We start from the raw sequence: 19,086 nt of genomic DNA, 5'->3' as shown, positions 1-19,086 counted from the left end.
TATTTCCCATTGAAATTAATTATTACAATTTAAAAAAAAAACAGCTTCTCAACTCTTTCTGTATCTGGTCATTAACTGATCAAAGTACTGTGGTATTGTCACAGAATTAATGATAGATTTTTCAGAATGTCCACTCTCAATTGAATTACTGTGCTAGAACACATGGTTTTGAGTTCTTTTATTATTTTCCAAAGTCATCTCTCCCAGCCCTGCAGCATTGGATCTTTTAAACTGTGAAATGCTCTGTTAGGCACAAACTGCTGATTTTTCTCCCACCATTTTTACCAGGTTGATTGATGACACTTATATCCGAGGGGCAGGTAGTAACCGCCATATGATGTGTCTGACATTGAGATCTCCAGAAGGAAATCCCAGTGAAGTAGCTGTTCTGTCCTGTCCTTGTCTCTGTTTTCCCTTTCAGGGCACATGAAAGCTACAGGAGCATAGTCTTTATTAGATATGGGGCATTAATCAAGATTTTCTCTTAGAGAAATGGGCAGTAAAAACTGAGCACAACCTGATGAAATAAATCCCTGAAGCCACTGGTGCAGCCCCTGGGAACATTAAAATAGACATCCTCCACATGAAAGATGGGTAAAACAGAAAGGGCTGGCTCCCTTTTTTATAAAGGGTATAATTCGGAATTGAACCTCTCTTTGAATTTAACCACTATTGGAATATGCTTGTTTTTAAAGGAGGCCTATCCCCTTTATAGATCTCTTCTTAACTTATTACATTGTTTTTTTCATCCTTTTGGAAGCTAGATTGGTGTCACAGGAGCCTGCTGTAGGTCCAGTTGTAGGCCCATGATTTCAGTGCTCCTAGAACTGGATTAGGGTTGGAAATTGAGAGACAAGGACAAAAAATAGCGCAATTCAATATCTTTCTGAGCCTGAGCTCCAGTACTGGCCAAGTCATACACAGAAATTTCTGTGAAATAAGTGCTCTGTAAGTGCTGGATGTGCAAAGAACCTCTGCTGGTGAGTACCGCTAGAAGCAGATTCTAACCTCCTCAGATGTGTAGACACTGAATTTTAGTGTGAAATCCATGCTGGTATTTTTTAAAAGCCTCTCCAAAACCTACAGAAAAGTTAAGTATTTTAACAAATATTTTAAAACATCTTAAAAGGAAGAAAAGAGCTTATAATTAACATCTCACTCAATAGCCTGTTTTTTCTTCTACTTTAAAACCATCTGGACTCCAGTGTTGACAGATAGACTCCTTAATCTCCTTACTTATGTTGAATATGCTCTCCAAGTTGTATTTTTCACTTGTAATTTAGTGGCATCTGAAGGGGGTGTGAGGAGGAAGTGAGCCAAAGGCTGAAATATTTGCAAGAGGATCGGTGCAGTGACTTTACTGTTAGAAACACACCTGAACAATGGATGCCCATGGACAAACCTCCTTTTGGCTCCCTACAGTCTTGGCAGCTGCTGGTGGGTCAAGTCTTCTCCATCCACCAAATTAGTGGAGCCGCAAGGACCATTTGAAGACTCTGAATCCCTGTCCGATGGGGTTTGCTCAAATCTGCTTTCCTCCCGAGCCTACCCAGGCCTGGTTTAAAAGCTTTATAACTAATATTATGTTCAGTTCATGGCCCTTCTATAGATTCCCATGCAAAACTAGCGCTGGATGGACAATTCCTCACTGGCCTTCAGTGAACTAGAGCTGCTGTGGATGAACCCAAAGCAGCTCCATTCACATGGGAATCACTTGTAACGTTGCCAGGAAAAGCAAACTGTTTGTTTAGTGGCAATTGCTTGTCAAGGGTTTGTGAAAGGCCGTCTGGCATATGACACTTTTAGTATCTGAGGTCTAATGGAAGGTTGGATGACAAAAATCTGCCATATAATTGCATTTAGAGCTGTGAAATTCAAAATTACTTGCTAAATATAAGCCTGTTTTCTGAAATGTTTCTCCTGTGACAAGCAAGGAGTGTGCCCTGTTATAAACCTCCTGCATCTCTTAAGTTGGATTTTGTTTAGTCATGTTTGCTCTGTGGTGATTGGCTGTCAGAGGTGACTTTGTCAACAGTAAATCTGCTTTCTCACTTAAATGGAGAAAGGCATATAAAGTTCTGATTATGCTGTGAAATGTAACAGACGCACCTCAGTACTATTGGTAAGGGTTTGGGTCTCCTTAAAGTACCATCTCCTGGAATCAAGTGATTCTGTGACGCTTTTGGCTTTTACAATTATAAGTTTGTTGTTCTCAAAGTTACAGAAAAATGGTTAAAAATACAAGCCGTGTGTATCATATAAAACAGAAGGCAAGGATTAAGAAGATGGTGGTTGTTGGTTTTGGTTGGTCTGTAAACTGAACTATACCCTTGGGAGTTGTTGAAGGAGAAAATGTCCTGACTCTTGGGTGCTTGGAGTTTCCACGGCCAAAGCAGCAAATATTCATGGAGTGAGGGGAGAGCAAATGCCTGTGCCTGGGATACATGGTAAAGAATTAAGATTGTCAAGACACCTACACTGACATTTTTAAGGCAGTCTCAATTTTCACTGTTCTGTCCCACACTTCGTAAGTGAATAATTGCAAAACATTTTGAATTTCTGCTTCAAGTCAAATGAAACGTCAGTAAGAAATGGTGACTAGAACTGAGCAAATAGGAAAAAATCCTTATGGATATTACTTCAAATTCCAAAATGAATTTGCTTGGCCTATGTTCAAAAGCCTCGCATGTTAGCTTTGAGGAAACACTTGGGTGCCAGTGTGTTACTAGTAAATAAGGATATTAAAGCTCAGAGACTTCAGTGAGTCATTGGAAGTGTATTTGGTAATTTGGACTGTCTAATTCAGGTTTTGCACTGTGTTAACCACCACATTCATTCAGGTGGCAGCATCATAAACCCGAGTTCTTTGCATTGTTAATCTTAAATGTCAGTCAGTAAACAGCCTCTGGCATTCAGGGGAAAAAGACTCAGAATTCTCTAATTTGAAATAGTGGAAGTTTCAGAGGGTGAAGCTGTTCCAGGAAACAGTGTGCTACTGTGTTTGCAATATTTATAATTTAAAAGGATTAAGAAGCATACTGCTGATGCATCTAAAGCTGTTACCAGGGAGCTGACAGTGAGAATGTTAGAGAAGCTACAGGCAGTTCTTGTTTTCATAGAAATTTTATGTGTGCAAACACGTATCTCTTGCTGGTATCCATGCAGCTAAGAGATGAAGAACAAAACCCTGCTCATCCAAAGACACCCGCCTCAGATACTTAGCTCTGGATGGCAGCAGATTCAGTGGGGAGGCTGGAAGTCCTGACAGCTCCAGGTTTATCAAGCAACTAACACTCAATCCATGCCAGCTGCCTGTGGTTTCCTTCCTATCACTGCCAAACCAATACTAAATATGGGTTTCACATCAGAAATAAATCTTTTAGTATATTACGAGATGGTCATGTTTCTTGAAGTATGCAAAAGGGTGAGGAATCAGACTAAACTTTGAGCATTATGGATGGTTTTCTTTCAGAGTAAAATACTGTTTGTCTGAATTCAGACCTTTCTTATGGTTATTTGTCACCAGCCATGACTTGATGGGCCATAAGCTGTGGGGGAAGAAGACTGGAGTAGGGCCTGGCGTAGTGCTAAGGATGTGTATGGAAGGGAGGGAGAAAACACCAGGAGCAGGTGTGTAATGATTGGATATCTAGAAATGTGCTGAGGTGGTGGATGAACAAGGGTGGCTGTTGTGAGTTGAGAACACACTCAAGAAGTACCCTCCTCAATCTCATTGCTTTCACTCCCTGCCGACATGTGTGCCAGGTGGCCTAAGGAGTCCTTTTGTCTCTGCTTTACATGAAAAGTTTTCTCTCTTACAGTCTTGGGCTGAGCTGAGCTCAGTCTAAAGAGTCCAGAGCTGAGGACTCTTTCCAAACCGTGTAGCTCCATGGTGACCAGGAGGGACAAGTAAACATGAGGTGGAGAATTGGAAAGAACCAAGAGTGTGTGATCAGGGGAGCTGCTTCCCTCTGGGCTTGTCGTTTGTCTGAACTACTGCCCTTTGTGCAAAGAGACAGTTTAATTTGTCATTTCAGAAACACCACCTGCCTTCAGAAGGGGTAGACCTGGCACAGGATCTCTGTGACGGCACACAGAGAGCTGTGGAGACCATTGCCTTTTGTAAATCTCTCTATAAAGCAGTGGAACTGCAGGTTACAGAATTGTTGTGAGCAGTCCTGGTGTTTACACCATCCATTACGAAGTTCTTTGGCAAGTGCCCACCTGCCATGGCTCAGCCAGCGTAACCAGCCAAACTCTGATCTCACAGCCCCACAGCCCCAGCGAAACGGCTGTGGATTTATATGGATCTGAGTGAGGTCAGGACCTGGCCTGGGATCCACAGGGATGGTCAAAGTTGGTACGTGGAGCTGCACACAAATCCCTGCCTCTGTGCTGGTCATGCTGGCTGGGAATCCTTTTAAGGCTGCATTGCTGTAACTTTTAGGTTGATCTAGCAATTGAAAAATATTATTTCTAGCTGTCAAAACAGAAAGAAGTACAAGAAATATGAATTTCACATCCTTGTACAGAGCTTCTGGCAGCTAGTATTCTTTCTGCACTTGTAATGACAAATAATATTAACCTTAGCCATTTTGCTTGGCACTTGGGATTGTGTTTTTTTGCACTCATTATTCCTCCAAGAACAGGGAACAGTTTGTAATCACTGCTTCAGTTTTTCACCAGCCTCATGTCCAAAAACAATGCTGAAGCCAAGGATTCAGTGCTTTTTTTTGCATGGGAACAAAAGCCACATCAGTCACAGGATCCTGCAGATCATAAACCACCTTGCTTCAGAAGATGGTAGAGAGTATCTCTGTTTTCTCCTAAAAATGGCCTGCATTGGGAGCCCTGGCAGATTTCAACACCAGGGTTTTTGGTCTTTGGTTTTCTTAAAAACTTCTTCTGCCTTGCTTCTCTCCTTCACATCTAACCATGAGAATTTTGCTGCCCAGAATTTGTTTTGCTGAGGGCTTGTAACCAAATAAAAAGGAAGTGGAACAGAACAAAAGAAAAGTAGTTCCTGAGTTCAGGATCTGCCTGAGTGTGATATCAGTTAGACTACAAGGTTTTTAAAGGATGCCAGAGAGGTTGATTGTGTTATGACAGCGATAGAAGATAGGCCGTCTTGTCTGCTACTATGTCATTTGTCACCTTCCTGAGATGCCTGAGGTGACCCTTCTATCTCAAAGCTCTTTAATGTGTCATTTTTCACAGATGGAGATACATCAGAATTGGTTAATCTTTTAGATGGGATCCTTGATGAACTCGTTGGGCAGATGGGCACTTGAGGGGGCATCGTTGTTCCGTTCTCTGCATACTGCCAGATAAACAGTCGTGCTCTACAGTTTCATTCATAAATTCATCAGGCCGAAGTCAGTGTGCCTAGTCAAATGATATTCTGCCTTTTCAGCTCAGGGTGGTCTTTTTAGTTTATCAGAAGAATCATCCAGAGAGTTTTTTAACAAAATGGATGTGATATAAGCAATTACTACATTGAATATTTCATTGCTAGACTTGTAAATATGCAAACCCATCTGGTTAGGCCATATTTTAAGAGAGTATGGATACTAACCTATGTTATTACAAGGAATGGGAACATTATGATATGCTGTAAATTAAACAGTGAGCTCCTGCACAAAGAACTTTCCTTCCCCATCATGTCATAGGCGATCTCTAGGAATACTTTGTAGTGCACCAAGGAGAAAAGAATACAAACGCTAAACCCAGAAAACCTTCACTGAAGCTGACCCAGCTATCACCCCCCAGCTATCCAATTTTGCAATAAAGCAGAAGTTAATCAAATGCCATGGAGCTGCTCAGGGTGCAGGGAACTCTCCCACGTACCACAGATATTTACTGAACAACCTTAATATCTTGAACCAAAACAAATGGGGCAGCTTTATCAGTAGACTTTCTCTGCTTTTCTAATCCTGTTTCTCATACAAGCTCATTGTAATAATCCAGGCTGGATGTTGTCCAGGCAGCTGGTGGATGTTGTCATTCTTCCATTGACTTGACAATGGAAGTGCAGGCCAAGAGCGAGAACTTGGAAGAATAATTGCCTTGACCACAGAGGGGTGGGAAAAGGCATCGCTGGCAGTTTTGGAAGTAATAATTACCAAGAGTCATGCAAAATCCTCTCCATCCCTTTCTGGATGATTGGGAGGATTCAGCTCTGCATGCCATCACTGGGTTTTTCTGGCTTGGAGAGGTATTTGAAGGTTCATTCATAACTTGTTATAATCCCTCCCAGTTCAGCTGTGCTGAAAGTGAAATATTTACATTAGAAATAACATCATCGCTGCCAATAACTGCACTGCCCATTGTAGAACCTGTGAGGGAAATGAAGTCTTTATAGTGCACTTTGCTGTGCCATGCTCTTGATCACTCCAAGTTTGCTCTCTTGGCACTCCAATGTACGTGTGACCTTCAAAATAAACTATGAGCACAGCCAGCTTTTTACTATATAGAATTAGATTTTCAAATACTTCCCTTTTGAGCAACCTACCACTTGAAGCTGTGACCAGTTTTGGGGCCTTCTTGGCTGGGTCTGCTCTCTTCAGACTTTGTCTTGCTCTCTTCAGACTTTTTCTTACTCTCTGCAGATTTATATTGCCCTGTTAACAGGATTCATGTCCAAACACTACATCACAACTGTGGGCTTTTGGGCAGGTCTCCAGCAGTGTGTTGAATCTTCCTCTTTTGCCTTGCTTTTAATAATTCTATTATATGTGGACAGAGCTGCTGCTGCTTTTAATGCATGTCTTGTTGAAACTTTGCAGGCTCCTTCAGATTTACACTGGACTCTGTTATAAAAGGGGAAACTAAATCTCTTATCCATTCCACTCCCAAATCTGTGTGTTTCTCTTCTTTCCAAACACTTCATTTAGAAAGCTGGCCAGAGAAGCCTGAGCTAATGCCACGTGCCTCATGCAGTTCAGTTGTTTAGTCCAGGCAAGCTTTACTTTTGTAAACTTTTTTAGGGATATAGAATTGAATGTGAAACATGAGTCAAACAGCTTTTTGGATGTGTTTAACTTGGAACACTTTGTAGTTGTGATGTCCTGATTCAGTAGAGGAGAATGTACTTTTCTTTTCCCCTCAAACAGCTTTGTAAGATGGCTATCAAGTGGATAGAAATGCACTTACTCATCTTGCTCCTGATTAATTTGCTTTGGTTACTCCATCTCCAGCAAGGCAAACCAAGAAACTTTGCCAAAGAAGCTCACGTTTCTGTTTCTGTGAGTTCAAAATGAAAAGAAAGCCCAGATCTGCAGGAAATATTCCTATCCTTGAAAGAGTTTAGAACAGGCAGGCAAAGAATCTGCTTTGGGCTTCCACTGCGGCAGAAATGCTTTATGCAGACCAGGTATGAGCAAGTGATTATGTAATCCCTGAGCATAATCCTGTTGTGGAACTCCTATCTAATCCCTAAACCTGTATGCAAACCATATCCCTGTTCAATATCTGAAAGGCCACCTGGGGATCTGAAAAGCCCTTTGGTCCAGGTTTGAGTAATTCTTTCCCCTGGTTCTTTCACCTCAAGGGTCTCTTTGTACCAGACTACTCACATTGATACCCCAGTGTCTGGGATACCATTTTGCAGCCCTGTTGATAAAATCTGCATTTTTATCCCTCTGACTTCATCAGAATGACCTGAGGTTTACTCTTTCCCTGCCAGGCCTGGCTTGCAGACCTCAATACGTGCAGCAGGTGAGCATCAGCAGAGTTTGCACATCCCTTCTGGTCAACCCTACTTAAGTATTTAGGGCAAGGGGACATCTGACTTCTGGGGAGGCTGGTTTAGGGAAAACTTTTGTTTCACCAATTGGTACCCAGTTTGAGCTCTGTCAAAGAGCACATTACACCCCTCCTGACCAATTGACTTGTAACGATTCTGCCTGATGTCTCTGAAGCTTGTCTGTGCTGGATCAGACAATGGTGCCAATTGCTGGCCATGCCCTCATGGTAAAGAGCTTTGCACTACATGTAAACATTGCTTATCAGGGACTTCCTGTCCTGCGAGCAGGGCATGAAGGGTTAGTTTCGGCATGGAAAAAAGCAAAGGTAATCTGCAGCCGCCGTATCCGTCCTGTATCAAGGTCAGAGCATTCCTGACCCAAGCTCTGGCTCAGATGGTTTGGAGCTCTGTGTGTGCTACATGGTTTAAAGATATTCTGCAACAAAAAGCTATTCAAAACTCTGATGGAAAGCACAGAAAAGGCAGGGCATGGTCTGTTATCCTAAGTCAGCTCGTGGAAACTTGTTGCCAATTGAGCCAGTATTTTCCACTCATCTGAGATAGTAATGGAGGTCAATGTTCATTTATTACCTCAGTTGGCCTAAAATGTCACCAGCGGCTGTTTATCTCAGCTGTGCACCTCACGCAGCTACGAGCTGTAGCCTTGGCTGCTTGACAGTGCAAAACCGAGAGGGACTCTGTCTGAAGTAATGTTTTATTCAGTTACCTCTGGCCAGATTCCTTCTGTTACCCTTGCGCGGTCGTGTTATTTGTAACAGTTGGCCAAAGATGCGCCCGTGTACATCAGGAATCACTCAGAAAACCACAGTGGAAGTGGGAGGATTAGCAGAGGCCTGATGTCTCCACCAGCAGAAAAGAAGTTGTGTCCATATGAATGGCTCTGTGTTAGTTATCCGCAGGTGCTGGATCCTCTCACAAACATTTGAGGCCTTTCCTGGGGTCCGCACTGTATGCAGGAGAGAACAGTGCTGATATGATCAGCTTTGGCAACTTATTGAGTCAGACCTCTTGTCATAATCCAAACTTTTTGGTTCAATAGTCACCTGGCTCTTGAGCAACTTGTCTCTTCTGTGTGGACAGAGTTTATGTGCAAAGTATCCAATTAAAGCCTTTGAAAAACCAAACCAAACCAAACTACCACCACCACCAAAACACCAAAAAACCCACAAAAAACCAAACAACCCACACACAAACCCAAACCCTGTAACTGATTGTTACAGTAAATTATTGAAATTCAGGTTTCAGCCTAAAAGCAAGCTTAAAAACATGACCTTTTGGAATTTCATATTTCTTCTTCCACAGGCAAACATATGGGTCCCATTCCCTCAGCTCCAGACCCAGGCATGTTTTCTTCTCATTTCTGGAGCTGTAGACACACTCCAGACTCTGAACATGCAGTGTTTGTTCTGCCCTGGAAATCTTCAGAGATGAACAAAGGTGAAATCTATGGTTCCTCCAGATTTTGTCAAAGTTTGGATTTATGTACAGACATAGAGCTGGAATTTTCCTCTGACGGTTGGGTGCTGGTCTGTATTTGACCTGTCTGTGTTTTGGAAACAGATCTAAAATCGAGACAAGCCGAAACAGAGGCTCTACAGGTTGGACTTCCCTGAAGATGTTGTTTGGGGTAGAGATGTTCACTCATTCTCTTGAAAGGAGTCCAGCATGCTTCTTGCTTAAAAAATTCTTTGCTCCTTGAGGAAGAGCCTGGCTTAGTTACTTCCAAATATATTTTTTTTCAAGAATTTGAATGTATGTGAGCAGAATTTCCATCTCATCTTGGAGAGCTCAGAGTGTTTGCTGCTGCTCCCAGTATTGCTTTGCTAATTTCTACCTCTTTGTTATTCTTTCTCATCATACTGCTGAGTTTTTGACCTCCTGTGACTGGTGTGCAAGACCATTCCTTTTCATTTGTGACCATCACTCTCCAAAATTCGGTTCTTTGATTTTAACAGCCCTTTAATCTCCTGTAGTTTATTTCCATGTTAATTTTATTGTCTTTCTTTTTTGCTCTAGGTTTGATCCCTTCAAAGTGTTTCTTTCTTCCTTTTGCCTGTTATGAGTGATACGTCAGATTGTGATCAGATGAGCACATCAAACCATCATCAAACCATCCCATGGTTCTAGATTTGCAACGTACCTTCACTGTGGAAAGTAATGAGCTACTGGTTGTTTACCAGATCAATCTCAGCCAGTGATTATGAAGGGATGTTTTTCTAACCTTCTGCTACCTGGGGTTAGAGTTCTGCAGGGGTCACTGATGGGGTGAATACCAGCCAGTTTGGTTTATCATCCAAGGTTTTTCAAAACAGTGTGAGAATCTCCATCATCAGAGAGTTACAATAGTATGTTTGTCACTCTCATCTGCCAGTGTTGATGGTGTGAACAAGATAGGGCATCATGTGGGGGGGGGTCTCTTTTGCGATATTTGCTGTCTTAGTCTTGTGTGGTCTTTGCCAATGTGTGTTTATTTCCCTTTTGATAGCTGATGTGTTTTTATTCTCCATTCAGGGAAATGTCTGTCTGTCTAAAAGTGTTATCTCTTTGCCTATATTAAATCAGAGAAAAGAACAGAGAGAAAGTTGAGACAGAACCAGGAATTTTACTCCAATACCTTTACTTTCTTTCAGTGATCCTGAAATTCTTTAATTAATTCTTCCAACATAGTGAGAAAGTAGAAATGAGGCTTAAATTCATGCACACATAGACAAGCATAGGTATGATAAATAAGTCACAGTGGCATTTATAGGAGGGAAATGAAAGGCACTTTCCTGTGCAGAGAGAGAAGGGTTGATGTGGCTCATGCTGGGTGTATACACTGAGAACTCAGCAGTAGGGGAGAATCAGCCCTCTGGGATCTTCTGCGGCAGCCGATGCAACACCGTGGGATGCTTCTTTTGGAGTCTATAAGAGGTGGGTAATCATATTTCAAGTGAAAGAGCACCTTTCTCTCATTACAACTATATCATGAATATTCAGTCCGAATCATGATCATATTTATTTTTCTTGTTTTTTGGAGGGTAAAAGGGGAAATAATGGGAGAAAGCCAGAACCAGAACAGATACCTCCTGTATCATGTGGTGACCTAGAATAAAGCTCAAGGTATTGCTGGTATTATTATTTTATTGCCATTATGTTTCTCATTGTTCAACCTCCATGTCTGAGAGTGATTTCAGATGTTGAGAAAATCTTTATTGCCTAACCCTAACCCTAATGGCCCTAACCCTAATGGCCCTAAACCTAATGGCCCTAACCATAACCCTAACCTATCCTAACCCTAATCCTAACCCTAGCCCTAACCCTAAACCGTAACCCTAACCATAACCCTAACACCTAACCCTCACCTTAACCTAACCCTGACCCTAACCCTAATGGCCCTAGCCCTAACACTAACTCAACCCTAAGCAGAACCCTAACCCTAAACCCTAACCACCCTAACCCTAACTCTAACCCTAACCCTGAGTCGCAGTGGCAACAGGACTTGGTGCTCAGGTCCTGTGAGGTTCTGGGGAGCCGACCCCAACACACCAGGAGCCACAGTGAGGGGTCAGGCAGAGCCTCCAGCTCGTGTCAAGGAGACTCTTGCTTCAGCTGCTTCTGGAAGCACCGACAGCAGAGCTGCTCTGCAGGAGCAGCTGAAGAATTGTGCACAGATGGAGTCAGGCCGACTCAGTGCTGTTTGAAGGTCTGTCAAGGTCTGTGCCAGCACATCAGGCCTTGGGCTGTACCTGAGCAGCGTTAAAAGTGCTGGTGGGTGCAGGTGCATGTTCTCAGCCTGCAGCTTGGCAAGAATTTGCCCCGGGGAGGGATGCGGTATCACATATTCCCAACCTGCTGTGCTTTCCCTGAGAAAGGCTGATCTCAGTTTCCAGTTTGAATTCTTCTGTATAATCCACTGTTCACAGAAAATTTTGTGGACTCAGACTTCTTTATTTCCAAGAAAATTTATTGAATTCAAATTGTAAGGACTTCTGCAGATAGATGTGTAGGACAGCAACATCCTGGGAGTGTTGTGCAACAGTACTTGCCCCAGGGTTTGGATCAATGGAAAGATATGAATCTCCTGCAATCTCAGAAGCCTGCAAAGCACTTTTTATAAAAAGCAAACCATTTGACCCATTTAATCCAGAGCAGAAGTTCAAGGCTGTCCCTGCACCTCTTTGTACTTTACAGACAGAAGCACAGGAGGTTCCATTTAAACATGAGAAACTTCTTTACTCTGAGGGTGCCAGAACCATGGAACAGGCTGCCCAGAGAGGTTGTGAAGTCTCCTTCTCTGGAGACATTCAAAAACCACCTGGACATCTGCTCTGGTGAACCTGCTTTAACAGGTGGGTTGAACTGGGTGATCTCCAGAGGTCCCTTCCAACCCCAGCCAGTCTGTGATTCTTTCTGCTCAGCCATTCAGCATAGATGTACTCAATGAAGCTCATTAAAGCAGTTCATTGCCTTAGTTATGAGCCTTTGTGCATTAATACAAGAATTTTGGAGCACAAATATGGATTTAATAAACGGCTGACAAGGCTAGAGTGCTCCAGCAATGATGCTGGTTCTTCCTTTGAAAGATCTCCGTTCATCTCAGACTCAATAGTCTAATTTTGACTGAGACAAGAGTTTTACCTGCATAGTTTCCAGTCATGTTAATGGGAGCCGTGAAAACCCTGTGCATATCAGCAGCAGAAGTGGCCCCTTTTTCAAAGGTTTGGTTGTTTCTTAGTGCGTTACAATAACCAGACACCAGACTTAATTGCTTTTTGTATCACTTTCCCTTCCCTCCTCATATCTTTATCTCTTCATGCCATAAAAATACTGCATTTTAAAATGAAATCAAGGAGACAGAAAACAGAAGAGACATGTTTTGCATAAATGAAGAAACATGTGTTAGGAATAAAGACTTGCAATGGGCAAACATATTGAAGACATACATGCCTCTCCCCTTTTCCTTTTGCACCCGTGCAGGCGTGGAGCTGCTCTTGTGTCTCTCCTTGCTGGAATTGGGTTTGGTTACCCCCCCAAAATCAACCAGCCATCATCCCAGGAGAGGGGGCAGCCGGGCTTGGAGCAAAGCGGCAAGTTTTTCCACGCTGGGTGCTGTTTCGTGTGGATGTGAGCAAATTCTGGTGCTTTTTGGAGCTGAACACCCTGCTGGCACAAGCAGGTGAAATTCCTCTGGCAGAGCCAGAGATGACCCTGATGGTTTTTAAAGGGAGTGAATTGTTCTCATTGCCGCTGGGAAGAACGGGGAGGTCTGGGTTAATCACGTTCACCTCTGTGATGATCCTGCTTAGGACATTCTGTGTGTTCTTGTACCGTAATCAGACCTGGGTCAGTTTTAACTGAACTATGGTTGGCACATGTAATCCACCGTGGATTACACAACTTACCCATGAAAGTCGCCAGGTGACTCACTTAGAAAAACCTTCCTAGTGCTGCTGACCTGCTCCCCTCACCTGAGCCGGGGTCCCAGGCTGTTGTGGCTGTGGCTGTGTTGTCCTGCAGCGATGCCGGGGCCGGCAGAGCTGAAGAATGAAGGGCTTTCAGAGGCTCTGCCTCCACCTGGACCTGCTCCTGCTCTTCTTCTTTGCCAAGAAAAATAAAAATATATTCCCCCCCGCATACACCCTCCTTAAAAAGGAGGGGAAACTACAGAAATATTTTAAGTATTTGTTGTTTTTCCTGAGGGGAAAAAAATGCAATGTGGTTTCATTCTAGCCAGGCAAATATTTATGTGAGCAAGAGAGAAGCAAGATCAGAGGGAAAAAGTGGGTTTGGTTGTGACACAGGCTTTGGTGCGAGAGATGGGGTTTACTCTTGGCTCTGCCGGAGTTTGTCGTGTAACCTCGAACCAGTCACGTTCACCTCTGTGCCCGCAGCTGCCCATCTGCTCCAGCTGATGAGAACCCCCTTTTTTTGTTTTTGTATTAGCTGCATGGGGGCAGCTTCAGGGTAAAAAGGAGCTTTTCAACTCAACAGGAACTTCTAAGCACTTTGGTGATGTAGTAATAGTGGAAAATTATGGCAATTTGAGCTAGGGAGGGTACCTCCAAAATTTGTACAGTACCGTGTACACTGTGTTTGATTTGCTGGAGTCTTCGAAGTGCTGCTGCAATGCAAACAATGGGCTGCTTTCAGTAAGTAGCTCCTCAAATTTCCTGTGGATATCCCCAGTAAATCTGTATTTAAATAAGCAATAGTTTCTTAATCCTGGGCTGCAAGTTGCTGGGGCAATTTGTACTCAAGGTGAATGCTGAGGTTAGGGAGATGCTGAGACATATAAAAGAAGCTCGCCATTCAAATTGTTTCCATCTGTTTTCATTATGCCCCATTCCTGCAGAATAAACCAAACATTTTAGCTTTCAGCTCTTTCCTTCTGGACTCTGTAAAGCTACCTGTTCTCAAAAGCATTATTTGGTGCCTTTAAGTGTTTTAGTCTGATGTTTTTACAGTTGTATTCACCCAGTCAAGAAAACTACCTGTAAATAGATAAGAAAGGCAGCTGAAAAAAATGGAAAAGCAGTTTGATTAAATTAAAAAATCCATTCTGGTTGGATTGTTCAAAGCATAAATATATTTTGGTGATGCATTTCAGATATGCTAGAATTTCTTGATAATTGTGTAGTTTTGTACATCTTTTCTGCACTTCTCACCCGCCAAAATTGCCAGGGCTGTAGGATTTAGTAAGCCATATATCAGCTTGTGCCCAGTTTCCTCCGTATTCTTGTTGTATCTAACTGGACACTTCAGCCCAAGTGACCCAGAGCGAGACTCAAACCTGCGTTGCTGGAGCTGTGGGTGACCCATCCACCCCCTGTCCTGGCAGAAATTGGTAAAAATTTGAAGTCTTTGTTTTCACTTCTTTTGCTAAGATGAACTTAAGTCTCAAGGGAACCAACATTTTGCTAAGTATTTTCATGTAGAGGACTGGTGGAGGGGCAAATGATGTCAAAAGCATTTTAAAGACAATTTTGGACTTTTGCTCCAAAACCCAAAGTGATTAAGTGCCTACTGCAGTCATCCTGTTCCTTGCTCAGGTCTTTATGACCAGAAGTGATCAGATCTTTCCTCCAGAAACAAGTCTTTCTGGTAACTGAAAATATTTCTTCCCAGAAGTGAAAATATATTCTGCTTGCTCTTTGTAGTTAATCTATTTGTGTTTAGCTCTGATACACTAGTTGCCCGGTTGCCCAGATGTGTATGTTACCTTAGAAGAAAAGTAATGGAGTTTTCGCCAAAAGCACAGGAGAAAGGTTAGGAATGTGCAACACAGTTTCTCATAACTTTGGAGGAGGCAGATGTTTCTCTTCTGGTTCCAACCTTCATTTTCTTTGCATGAAGAATGAGTTCTTTAAAACCAAATAAATATCCCTTTGTGAAGAGCATGGTTCCCACTGTTATTCTTTAAATTAACTCTTTTGTAGCTAAGGCAGGGCTTAGCTTGTTGATTTTTATTGCGAAAGTGGAACAAAAGAGAGCATGTAGTCTATTTTTTTTTTCTGTAAAAGGCTTCAATGATTGTGTTCAAGAACTGGTCAAAAGAGTAACAACAGCAACAAAACCTCTGACATCTGACACAATATGAATTCTCATTACTCATTCTAGGTAATGTAAATATGACTAAAATTACTTTTTTTTCCTTGCAATTAAGATTTCATTTAAACTTTCATAATTGCAAACATAGCAGCACATATTTCACATTTATAAAGATAACAGAGGGGCCAATTGTATCTGCTGGCAGTAGCCAACGGCAAACTTCTAGCAGGGGAGGCAGAAAGGAAAGACATATGAGGGTTGTTATTCATAGTCAAAGCGCCCAGGATGGATGTTGCCTGTCCCTGACCAAAATGACTTGTCCGTGCTTGTAGGACAAGCCATATGTGTTGTGGTTATGGAGACTGTAGGGTGCCATGCACCTCCTTGAACACTGAGATGAGCACTGAGGTGGGCTTAGGAAAGTCTCCAGCATAGAGAAAAAGTGGAAAAGGTCAAATTTCAGGTTAATATTCTCCCTCTGAGGATGCCCCTGAGAATAACACTGTTAATTCCATCCTCCGCAGCCCCCGTTTCCCAGAAAGGACCAAAATGTTTCCCAGGGCAGACAGCCTGGCAGGGGAGAGGATCCGTGTGTGGCTGGGAATGGACACTCAGGGATCTTCTGGGTCTACTGAAGCAAGGCCAGAGGCTGGGGGTCACTGGTAAGGTGACCTTGGCCATAGTTTGGAGTTAGTCATTTGTCTGCCTAGAGTCTGACTGATGGGAAATGCGGACAAAAACCTTTGTGAAACTCTGCTTGCCATATGTGCAGGGCTACTGAGGGGTTGGCCTGTTTACCCACAAGGTCTATGAGAGGCATTTGGTTCCTAAGTTTATAAATCAACACGGTGACTCCTTTCCAGAGGATGGGGGAACGGCTGAGGAATTACAGAAACTGTCTGACGTGTATGTTTGTCTGTGATGGGATCAATGAACTCCATCATCATCCTCTCATCCCTGCTTCGTGCTGAGTCCTGGGCAATAAGGACTTTCAGAAATCCCCACTGAGAAATTTGAAAGGAAAGAGAAATGTGAAAAGCAGAGACAGGTAATAAGTGCCGAAGAGGGGTGAGACAATGGTTACCTCTCAGGAAGCCTATTGTAGTCAGTGGAGCAGAACCAGTGTGCTGAAAGATGTGACATTCCTTGCATGTACTGAGTCGTGGTGCGAATTTGAGCGAGCCAAAGCAAGATCTAGTGGTGTAATAGTCAAGGGAGAGAGTGTGTGTGGAGTTGAGACTAAACCCACATCATTCAAGCAAGACCAGACTTAAGTGGTTCAGCCAGTTCTCTCCCAGTCCCACTGGCTGCCTTGTCTAGGAAGGGCTTTATGGATTGTGAGATCCTTTTCAAGAAGCCTGTTCTGTGTTGAGATTAAACTAAAGGGTAAAATGGGATGTTTTTCCAGAGGAGAAAGAGAGATTTTCACATTCGAAAATCACAGGTGGCTCTTCAGGGCTGCCCGTGATTTATTGTTTCCACATTGTGTGAGTGGGGGGCTCTCAGCCCACCCACACGAAACCTTTCTTTCTGATAACAAACAGAAGAACACAAAACATATGAGTGAGTCCCACGTGTTTGTACTCAGCTGGCTTCTTCCTCACCTCTGTGATCAGTGTTGTCCATCTCCTGCTCAGCTCCATTTTCAGCTGAGGGGGCATTTGGTAGCAAAGTGCTGAGTCTACTGGGACATCTGGGGACATTTCCGTGCCTTTTTGGAGGTGTGTGTGACACAATGGGACAAAGTGGTTCAGTTCCCCGTCCAAATGCATCTTTATGTTCTTTTCCTTATAGAAGAGGTTTCCATGCTGATTGTAGTTTTGGAGGCTTTTGGGTGGATACTTTTCCCTGCCCTCTCACTTTTCCTTCTGGACTCTCCTAAAGGCCCAGAATTTCATACCTTTGGCAAGATCTGAGAGGTTGGACATCAGCCCTGCTTATCAGGGGGAACCTGGAGCTCGGTTGCCTCATTCTGGTTAGTGTCAGTATTTTGCATCTGGGGCTTTCGCGTGTTCTCACCTGAACTCCTGCCACACTCCAGCTGCATGAAAACAGAGAGCAGTTCTGGATGATATTTGTCATGGAGTCACTTGAGAGTGAAGAACCCGTTTCCTGTTTACAGCTCAGAGAGCTCAGCCCAGCCATTTCCTTGCATCAGGTTTTGGAAAGGAGCACCGTCTACATCCTTCCAAGCACTCTGAAGGCATCTGAGTTCAGATCTGACAAATCGATACAGATAGATCTGCCAGTTCCTGCCTCCATTCTGCCTGGATAAGGTTGAGGATCCAGGCCAGATCCAGCGCTGTGTAAAAGGGTGGATTAGTGCATGTGTGATTTCACCCTGCCCAGGTGTGGGGCTTCTGGCCTGAAGCTGCTACTCATCCCTGGATTAGACATCAGGCCTCTGTTGGTTTACACGTGTCCTGAGTAAAGCCATCTCGGAGTCCTTGTGCTCCAGTATCTGTGGATGATCAGCCTGTTCCTCACACAATTAACAAAAGGCCAGGCAGGCACACAGTTTGGGATCCTGCTCAGGGTGTCCTGAAGGTGATTTTCTGTGCACAGAGCTGCACTGCTCTAGCAAAAGAGAGAGCGTGGTTACATCTGAGGCTTTTGCATATGGATGCTGCTGTGTCTGTGTAAACCTGGATAATTTCTGCCTGGTTTGCATCAACACATTTACGGGAAGTACTAGTCATATGTAGCCAGTGTGAAGTATCTATCTGTGCAGGTGTTAAACCAGAGCTTGCAGGACAGTTTTCTGACTGCTGCATGAGGCACCTGGTACAATACAACTATGCAGGAAAGCTGAAAAGGTGTTTAGTTCTGCGTTTGTTTTACACACTGAGTCTTTCCACATAACATATTTCTAAGGCCCACTGAAATATACTGAAATGCCTTATGTGACTTCTGAATAAGGGGAGGTGATCTGGTTTCTCAGAGCTGCTATCAAGATACTGTACTCCATAATCTTACCATCAGAAGCTCTCCATCTGCTCTTATATTGCTGTCATTTATATTTGATGCTGCTCTGAGGCAGTGACAACTTCCATTCTCCTTTGGAAAAATTTCTGTGGAATTTAGGAGTACATCTGATAAACCTTTGCATGTTGCCACAACCTCACTAAAAATGAACATACATCCTGCTCTGACAGCAAAGAGGAACATTCCAAGTATTTTACGGAAGTCACTTTTATACAACTCCCCCAATTTAGTTCAGTTTCATCCTAAAGAATATTTCTGTTTAAGAGAGTACTGCTGATGCTGGATAGGTATAGGCTGTTCTGGAACTGGAGGAAGTTCTCTAACATATAAATATCTTATTAAACCTTAGCACACATCTCTAAGCAGGCAGAAAGTCCATGCCCCAAGATCTGAAAAAGCATTCTGTTGTAGGGGGAAGGATATTATATTCAATAAATCATATGGAACTATTTATCAGCAATCACTTTAACTTTTCCACAGTCTTCAGTTTCAAAGCACATTTTGAAGTGACTGAAGTTTGTACAGAGAAGTTTATTTCAAAAATTATTTTAGGAAAATTACCTCAGGGTTGATTGTGTATTTATGAAGGGTTTCTCTTTTTTTTTTTTTTTTTTTTTTAATATTAACATAATGTAAGAAAATGGCTTTATTAAGAACAGTGGAAAAATGAGTAGAGAAACAGAAAATATTTTGTGGCAGACAGTCTGCAATGGGAAAAGTTGTGCTTGTCATGCAGTCACAAATGACAAAGTCAGTGGAAAGACCCTGATTTCAATGAGCTATGGATCAGGCTCTTTACCAGTATG

At 42.9% G+C, this 19,086-nt stretch overlaps 1 long non-coding RNA gene across 2 annotated transcripts in view; it reads left to right on the top strand.

Annotated features, from left to right (window-relative positions):
• LOC309440345 overlaps positions 1-19,086 on the top strand; it is a 78,615-nt gene that overhangs the window by 58,472 nt on the left and 1,057 nt on the right. For both annotated transcript variants that reach the window (XR_014184172.1, XR_014184173.1), the window contains exon 5: positions 9,782-10,867. This is a non-coding gene — a long non-coding RNA (uncharacterized lncRNA). The remainder of the gene's footprint in view (positions 1-9,781; positions 10,868-19,086) is intronic.

The sequence above is a fragment of the Streptopelia decaocto genome (genome assembly GCF_964273445.1).
Source record: "Streptopelia decaocto genome assembly, chromosome: 5".
NCBI classification, from domain to species: Eukaryota; Metazoa; Chordata; class Aves; order Columbiformes; family Columbidae; genus Streptopelia; species Streptopelia decaocto.
Note: the sequence above shows the minus strand (reverse complement) of the source record. Positions and strands in the feature narration are given on the sequence as shown.